Source organism: Microtus pennsylvanicus, chromosome 16 (genome assembly GCF_037038515.1).
Source record: "Microtus pennsylvanicus isolate mMicPen1 chromosome 16, mMicPen1.hap1, whole genome shotgun sequence".
NCBI classification, from domain to species: Eukaryota; Metazoa; Chordata; class Mammalia; order Rodentia; family Cricetidae; genus Microtus; species Microtus pennsylvanicus.
The window spans coordinates 29,654,533-29,663,678 of record NC_134594.1 but is presented as its reverse complement, the minus strand read 5'-3'; the positions used below and the strand labels follow the sequence as shown (position 1 = coordinate 29,663,678).

The following is a 9,146-nucleotide window of genomic DNA, read 5'->3' as shown; positions in this document are numbered from 1 at the left end:
TATTCTGATTCTTTTGGAAATTTTCCATGCCGTTAGAACAATGTCCTACTTTTTTTTCTGTTTGTTTTTTGTTTTTATTTTTGTTTTGAGACGGAATTTCTCTGTGTAGCTCTGGCTGTCCTGGAACTCACTCTGCAGATTAGGCTGCCTGTTACTTTTTATATGACTATAATTTATAGATTTTGGTTTTTTCTTGCATCTCATATATGTTTGTATTCACACTCATGCCTTATTATTATTTTATATTTGCTCTTTGTCTTAGTTAAGGTTAGCACTGTTGTGATGAAACACCATGGTAAAAGTAACTTGGAGAGGAAAGGGTTTATCTGACTTATTTTTCTTTCTGCATTGCTATTTCTATTTGTCACGGGAGGAGGGGAGGAGGGGAGGAGGTTAGGGCAGGAACTGAAATGGCAGGAACCTAGAGGCAGGAGCTGATTCAGGAGCTGAGGCAGGAGCTGATGCAGGAGCTGCAGAGATTGGCTTCCACAACGCATGCCTTTCTACTCAGCCATCTCACCGCTTTAGCACGTGGTGTTTAAAATGCAGTAGATGTCAGGAATATAGAAAGAATACATATTCATAGAAAATCACCATCGGAAATAGAAGTGTTACAAACAATCTGGTTTAATATCCATTTCCCGTATCAATCATGTGATTTAACATAACAGAGAAATCCCACATTGTTAATTCCATGGGTAACCACAGCCAGGCGGTGGTGATACATGCCTTTAATCCCAGCACTCAGGACAGAGGCAGGCGAGTTCGACACCAGCCTGGTCCACAAGAGCTAGTTCCAGGATAGTCACCAAAACTACACAGAGAAATCCTGTCTCAAAAAAAAAAAAAAAAAAAAAGCATGTCAGCCCAGGATATTTTGTGGTTAAAAGCTCACACCAAGAAAGGCTCAGGGCTACACCGGGACTGCAAGCATCCAATGCAGTCACTGGCTGGCTAAAAAACAATTTATATTGACTTAAACCTGTGTCTGAGTAGCCCTCTCTGGGTGATACCCCAGACAATTCATGTTTAATTTCCAGCACGAGATAGGAATTCCCCTTTCACACCTTCCATTACCTTCCTCATTTCAGTCAGCCTTTGCTTTGTGGTCTGGATCAGGAATTTAGTTTCTTCTTTGATTTCCTTGCACATACTTATAGTCATTCTTTTACGTTCTCCAAGATTTCATCTTTCTCTCACTGGAGGCCATGACAGTAAGATTAGCAGATGTTGGAGGCACTGTTTTTATCTGTGTTCTGTTTGTGTTTCTTATGTATTAAGACACCAGGACTTACACATATTTATTTTTGCTTGTTTTCTTTTCTTTTCTTCTAGCTACATTCTTTGAGTTGAACCATTCGCAATGTTCACATGGGACTTGGCTGTTCTAGAGTTGAGCTGGCTTAGTTCAGAAATTAGTTTCTCCATCCAGGTGCTCAGGGTGTCCTGAGAATATTAGCTGTGGGAGCAATTACTACTGGCTGGATAGTCCCACCATGCGAGTATCCTACTAACCAATTAATAGTTACCATTTGACTTCAGTAAACGCTTGTTGAGAGCCAGACCGATGCAAGGCTTCCTCAGAACGCCTGATGAGAGAACAAAGAAAAAGGTGGTTCTGTATCCTTTTCCAAGACCAGAACTAGGCTGGGACTGGATCCAGGGCCTTGAAGGAGTCAAGGTTGTGGTTTCTGGAGACCCGATTCTTCCCTCTGGTTATCAGTCCTATGGCAGCTGTGTCCGAGGCATCCTGTGTTCTCTTTGCCAACATGGATTTAGCTCTCTGGCGGCCTTGGACATTTTCCTCCTGCAAACAGTATGTAAAGAACTGCGCTGCTTATTAATCCTGCTCAAGAGAAGTCATCAGCTTGTGCAAAACCTGCCAGTCCTAGCTTCTCTTTGTTGTCTTTATTTTTCATCCCTGGTTCTCCCCCTTGACACATTGCCATTGAGGACCCTTGTTCCTGAAGGCGTGGGTCGATGCTGGAGGACAAAAGGCAGGCATCGTGGTGTGTACTCAGACTCTCATCACTAAGGTCGTATGTGGGAGAGAAGTGAGGCGGATGAGAGCAAGGATAAGAATAGGAAAAAAGAGGACAAAAAAAGTATCTGGGAAAAGAATGCAGGGATGTTGTTGGTACCCACGGGCTTTGGAGATTTTTAAGACAGTGGAAAGTTATAATTTGGAAATTAAAAGAAGAGGGACTAAGGATAAGATAAGGAAAACACAGGAAGAAAGGAAGTATATGAGGCGTGGGCAAAAATATAGTAGAGAGTGTCTTATCGTGGGCTGTTTGAAGACACACGTCGCAGTCCTCAAGCCTAACTGAGCAATATACAGACAAAAGAGAAACCATCACAGACATGTGCAAGAGTACGGATTAAAGAACAGAAAATAAGAAATTCAAAGAATATTTATGGAAGTGATTGATGGTATAGATGTAGTGAGTTCAAAGGGAGAAATTTTAGATCCTTGTAGCTCTGAAGGGATATTCTTGGTTCTGCGTGGAGGAGGGGGAATGGAAGTCCCGGGTCTCTACAGTCTCCCTGTGTTCTGGGTAGTTCTGGCATGTGGAGAAGAGAGGGAACAAGTGCTTTCCTGGCATTTCCTTTGGACTCCATCACCCCATCTCACCCGCTTCTGATCCTGCAGGTCTGGTGTCTGCGAGGAACAGCAATTACCATGCAATTTCTGTTGCTCTTCTCTGGGCAACTGGATTCACCTGGTGCATGGTGCCATTCAAGAAGACTGCAGTCTGGAGATGCTCATTGCTCCCATCTGTTTCCCTGTAGGAATCTTGCCTGGCTTTAATACATCCATTGTCTCTTGCAAGCAAAAGAACTTACTGTGTATTACTTAGACGACTTTCTCTCACTAGCGTCAGTGATGTGGCTTCTGATCGGTCTTCTTACCCAGATGGCTGATCCCACTTTTGCTAGATCTTAAAACATAGTCCCCTCCTCCACCTTTGGATAAGTAATCACATAAAAACTGCAACCGATCCCTAAGCATCACCTTCTCTGCCTTTCCTAAGATGGTGAAATGAGGAAGCACCAAGCAAGAGTGTGTGTGCTCATAAGCACATCCGTCCATACGTAGCACATCATTTTGCTTCTCGAATGCACAACTCTCATTTTGCCTTCCGAAATGAAGACCCTTTGCATTCTTTAATGCATGAACCTACAGACTATGGGCCAGGAGGTTGCTGCTTAGTTGAATGAGTGCCTTTTATGTCCTCTCTAACACCTTCTATAATTTTGAGCATTGCTGTTCCTCTTTTGAAAATGGGGAAACCAAGGCTTAGTAATCACATGGTACCCACTAGCCTTAATGCACCTCCTGTGATTGCAGCAAGGATGGTCTCTCATGAGTTCCTGGGGTGGGGGTATTATTCTGAGACTTGAGCGGGAGTCTCCCCACACCGGGGGTCTTTCACACTGGGGTCATTATTGAGTCTAAATGAGAGAATTACAACCTTCTTCTGGTCTGATGTGTTCAATAAATTCTCAGGCCTAGTTTTCTTTTTTTTTAAAAAGATTTATTTATTATATATGCAGTATTCTGGCATCAAGGGTACCAGATCTCATTACAGATGGTTGTAAACCACCTTGTAGTTGCTGGGAATTGAACTCAGGACCTTTGGAAGAGCAGCCTGTGCTCTTAACCTCTGAGCCATCTCTCCGGCCCATGGGCTAGTTTTCTTAATGCAACCATATGTTCTACACTACCAGTTCACCCTGATGTTTATAGGGTGGTATCCTTCCTATTCCCAGGAATAAGTCGTTGATCAATTTATACCATGTGGTTGCTGCCGGACATAAAGTGGCATTCATAGGGCCACTTGGGTGCAGACCTATTCTCTGTCCTCAAAATGGATGGTGTCAAAGGGGACAGGGAGATGGCTCAGTGCATCAATGTACTTGCCACCAAACGTGATAACCTGAGTACCATTCTCAGGATCCACATGGTGGGAAGAGAAGCAGCTTGTCCTCTGACCCCTACACGCATGCATCCATACACAGACACACAGAGACTCACAGAGACAACAGACACCCACACACAAACATGCAGGCGCAGGCGCGCGCGCACACACACACAGAGAGAGAAATAATAAATAAATGTGATTTTTTTTTTTAAAGTCAAAGTATAGAGTCAAAGGCTACTTGTGCAATCAAGCCTGTCGCATGAGGCACCATCTGAAGAACCGCTACTTCACAGACATGCAGCAATTCAGGGCAGCACACAGCCCGATATCAACACACAAGAGGAAGACTCCCACGTCTGCATGAGCTCTTGGTCTGGACACAGCCTTCGAGTCTGAAAGCCAGAGAATCCAACTACTTTTTCCTTGAAAATCACTTCAGGCCCCACCTTCTGTGTCTCTCTGTTAACACTCTAATTTTGTATGTGAAAAAAAAATGGTTCCAGGCAAAGAAAGGAGGAAGGAATAGAAACACCTCTTCTTAGAATTTAGAACACTGTGTGAAAAGAACAGTCACAGAGGGGCCCAGGACAGCGGGGCTCTGATTGCCGCACATAGGGGGGCCCACCAAGGGAAGGCCGTTTGCCCCTGCTATGGCACGGTTATAGTTTATAGGTTCCTTTTTTTCTCTCTTTAGTTTCTGAATCTGTTTTATTACAGTATCTCCTGAGGCTGTTATGAGGGAAAATTAAGTAATGCCGTTCAGTGTGCTTACGGAGCCACGTCTTGGATGCTCAGAGCGCTCAATAAACCTTATGATCACCATTCTCCTTTATGTCCAGATGTGTCTCGGGCTTTTCACAAAGTTCTTAACCTACAACTACACATCTGTTAGCTCAGAGGAGCCTCCCAGTTTAATGAGATGGAATAATATTAATATCAATAAAATAAAGCCGGTGGGAAATGGTAGCTTGCAGCGATAATCCTAGGCCAAGGCAACAAGGCCACCGAACCCCAGGGTGGGTCACCCCAAATAAAACCATCTCAAAACATATTTTTTTTTTTTTTGGATTTTCGAGACAGGGTTTCTCCGTAGCTTTTGGTTCCTGTCTTAAGCAATGTAATTCATAAGGGGCCAGGCTAAATTTCCGGCGGTGGGAGAAGGGCGGAATTTCACAATCGTTCTACTGCTGCCCCAGCTTGAGGAACATGAAAGGTCCTCTGCCCCAGGGGTGCTCTGAGCTTCCAACACGGCTATTTTTCATTTTCTTTTTTTTTCATCAACACCTTTAAAAATATATATTTACAGAACAATTCCCCATTCTCTGGGACTCTTAGAAAAAAAGGTCCATTTGGGGGAAGTAAAACAAATAGTGGAGACGAGTGTAGCACCGTCCCCCAAATCACCAGCCCCCAGGTCTTCAGGCCTGGTCTGGGCCAGTGCTGACAGGAGGTGAGCCTGGGAGTTTTTTGAATCCATTCCTTCCAGCCTAGAATTGATACAAGATAGGCTTCATGTTCCCCATTCCTCCCTCCCAACTCCAGGGACACTTAAAAGGGTCCTTTGCACCTGCCCGCAGGAAATTGGGGGGCTGGGAGGGAGGGAGCTGAAAATACACATTTGGTATCAAAAATAAACACTTGGGGTTGGCAGGAAGACCGCCTCCAAATCTCTTACTTCCCACCCACCCGCCTACCCACCCATCAGATATAGGAAGGGATGCTTCCCTCTCCCCTATCGAAAAGCCCCATTTAAAAATAGATTATACTATCAAAATGGAAGAAGATGGGAGACAGAGAGCCCTGGAGTACTGGCTGGAGGGGCCCCCCAGACGGGGACCACCACCCCAAAAAAACCCTCCATTGGGAGGTAATAGGCAGGCCCCCAGGGAATTTGGAGACAAAGGAATGGCTTCTCAGGGGAAGAACAAGAGGAGTATTCCTCCCTGGCTGAAAGCTTACTTGAGAAAGAACAAGCTGACTGAGAAGGTTGGGGAGGTAGCAATTCCTATGTGAACAGTGTGATTCTTCCTTGGCTACCACTCCCAAACCATTAAGTGCTTCCTGGACTTAGATATGGCCAGGAATAATAAAACAAAACAAACTAGCTCTTCAACCCAGGTTGCAAAATAAAGACCCAAGGGCAGGCTGAGAAATAAATAAAGGTCCTTATCAAGCCATACCCTGATTGTCTTGTTTTAGGGAGAAAACTGGGGAAGAAATGGAGGAGATGTCTTACCCACTCTCCTAAAAGGGTTAGGCCAGATTCTTCCCAGTGGCCTTCAAAAAATAAATAAATAAACCACGTCTACCATTCAAGTAGGAGACGTGTAAAGGCGGCCACTGGGAGGCTGGCAAAAAAGAAAGAAGTTGTCTATTTTGGGTGGAAGTTAGTGAAAGATTCTCTCTTTCCCAGGAATATCCACCCCACCACGAGCAGAGCATGAGTCTGTCAGTTGAGCTGTTTCTCCTTGAGATGGCTAGTTGGAGAGTTGAGGAGCACGGATGGAGGGACCCCAGAAAGGGAGTGGTGGTGGAGTCATGGCTTCTGGGGCCCTGGGGAGAGCACCACGGGGGTCGAGAGGCCATCCACGCTGATGGAAGGGATGTGTACCTGTGCGCTGCCACTGGACGGAAACTGGAAGGAGAGCTTGGCTGGACTACGGGGTGCAATTGGACTCAGAGTGCTCCAGAAGTGAATGCTGGGGGGCAGTGAGCTGGGTGTCAGCAGCACCGGGGTCAAGGTATGTGTGGGTAGCAGGGATGGCGTCAATGCTGGCCCTGGTGCCTGCAGACCGGAGCCTGTTCCTGATCCAGGAGTCCGTTCAGGTCCTGGGCTACCCAGCAGGCTTGGGCTGAGTGGAAGTTCCAGGTCCCGGGGCTTCCGGCCCTTCTGGGGTTGGGCGATCTCAGCCGCAGAGGCAGAGAGGCCACAAACCTGGGCTGTGTTTTCCATGATGACAGCTGGAAGCCGAGCTGAGGGTGAGACTTCTGGTTCCGTTTTGACGGTTTCTGAAGCAAAGCCCGCAGCCCCCACTGCTTGCAGTTCTTCCCTAGGTCCCTCCACTTTCACTTCTGGGGGCAGTGGACGGCCGAAACCTGGCTCCAGACTCAACTCTTCTTGTGATTTCTGGTTTGTGGCTTCGGGTGGGGTCAGGATAACCTGCAGGGGCAGACCAGCCTCTTCAGCCTCCAAACAGGCTTCTATGGGGTTCGGACTGGTGCTCCTGCTCCCCGAGGGAGGTGCTGGTACTCCTGCAGGGGTAGTGTTGGGGAGCACTGAGGCCGGCCGAGGATGCAGAGGTGGTGGTGGCTGTGGCTGCAGGGACTGGATTGTGAAGGTCGAGTAGAGGCCCGAGCGCATGTATTCGTTCCGGCTGCTGCGTGCTAAACCACCTTGGCCGGCCATTCCTGCACCCTTGGGTGTTCCTGGGGCTGCATGGATAGCAGCAGGGGCCATGGCGACAGTCGAGGCTGCAGACACCTCAGGCTGGGGTGGGCAGTCTTCAGTGGAGCACCCTGCACCCTCTGGGTAGGATACGAACTTGTAGACGAACTTCTGACCGCTCACCTTGCGGATGATATTCTTGTCGTAGTAGTACCGCAACGCCCGGCTGAGCTTGTCGTAATTCATGTTGGTCTTGTTCTTGCGCAGCCCCCACAGACGCGCCACCTCCTCTGCGTCCACCAACTTAAATTCACCGCCATCCCGCGAGGTCCAAGAGATGATGTGGCCGTTCCCCTGTTCTCTCAGAAGCTGCAGCAGAAACTGCCACAGCGTCACTGACGGGTCCATCGCTAGGGACGTGCTCACGCCATTCCAGAGGGACCTGCGTGTGGCGCGGCGGGGGCGGCGGCGGCAGCTCCGGGGGGCGGGGGCTCCATGCGAGGCCCCACCGCCCCCCAGGCCCGGGATCCAAGGCGGCGGCGGCGGCGGCGGCGGCGGCCGGGGAGCAACGGCGGCGGCACCCGGAAGCCGCCCCTGCGTTTCCCGTCCCTATTTTTCATTTTCACAAAAGCTTTATTTAACCATTGTGTTCTGAGGCTTTCTTCGGGGCTAAGTATAGAGCAAAACACAACGGCGCCAACCACTCCTGCTGAGCAGAAATGAGCAGTGTTCTCGCCAAACCCTCTCGCGAGTGTTCATGGTTTCTCTAATTTCTCTGTTATTTTCCAACGTTGTCTACCTATGCCGGAAGTGCTCCTCATTTTGTCCCTCCTAACCCAGCTTTCTTCTTATTCCATTTCTGTTCCCTTTCCACACCTTTACTTTTGGGGGGTTTCAGTTCCCATTCCGAGTTTCCAACTAACTGGGCAGTTGTGGATGGTGAGGGGGTCCGGTCAGCCCGGCCTAGACATGGAAGACCCTGTCACTCCGAGGAAAAGGGGAAATTGCTACCTCTGACCAGCACATCGAGTGCACCGACTAACCCAACTGCTTGCGATGGTAAAAGGTGGTTCCACATCCTTCCAAAAGCTGATGAAATCGAAAAGATGAGCTACGAGCTACCTCTCTGGCCATGCAGAAGAAGGGACTTGTGGTAACTATTTTGACTAAGGCTCCAGCAGCCTTAAACTCAGTTCTGAAGGGAGCTGGCGGCAACCCCCCAGCCACTGGCGATGCAGCTCATACTCATAGCTGTTCTAGAAGCTCCTCACCTTAATACTGGGCATAGTGTACCGGCATGGCTTCTGATAAAAGCTTCTAAAACTAAAGGAGAGAAGGGAAAAAACAGAAGTGTAGGTTACCAAAAAGACTGCGATGTACGAACCGTGGGAAAAGAAGAACTATGTAAGACACCAAAACACGGATGTAGAAGTTCAGAGAATAACATGCAAGATAGATGCTGCCAGAAGCTACACCTGGACATGTTCTGCACAAACTCCAGGGGAAAGAGCAATAAAGATGAAACCTTGAAAGAAGTCAAAAGAAAGTAAGTGACTCGGCTAATTCTTCTTCAGACAGGCGTTGATGCAATGCGCATGCGTAGTCCTCCCATTCTTTCACCCCTTACCTGTAGGGCACTGGAAACAAAAATGAGATCCTTTGGGCTAAAGAGAGGGCTCAGAAGAGAAGAGCACTGGCTGCTCCTCCAGAGGACCCAGGCTTGATTCCCAGCACCCGCGTGGAGGCTGACAACTGTCCCTACTCCAATCCCAAGCAAAGGACCTGACACCGTCTTCGTGAGTGCCAGGCTCACAGGTGTTAGGCACATAGGCATG

The 9,146-nt window shown here is 48.0% G+C and overlaps 1 pseudogene; it reads right to left on the bottom strand.

Annotated features, from left to right (window-relative positions):
* Positions 1–609: 609 nt before the first annotated feature.
* Positions 610–9,146, bottom strand: LOC142836323 (ETS domain-containing protein Elk-1 pseudogene; annotated as a pseudogene).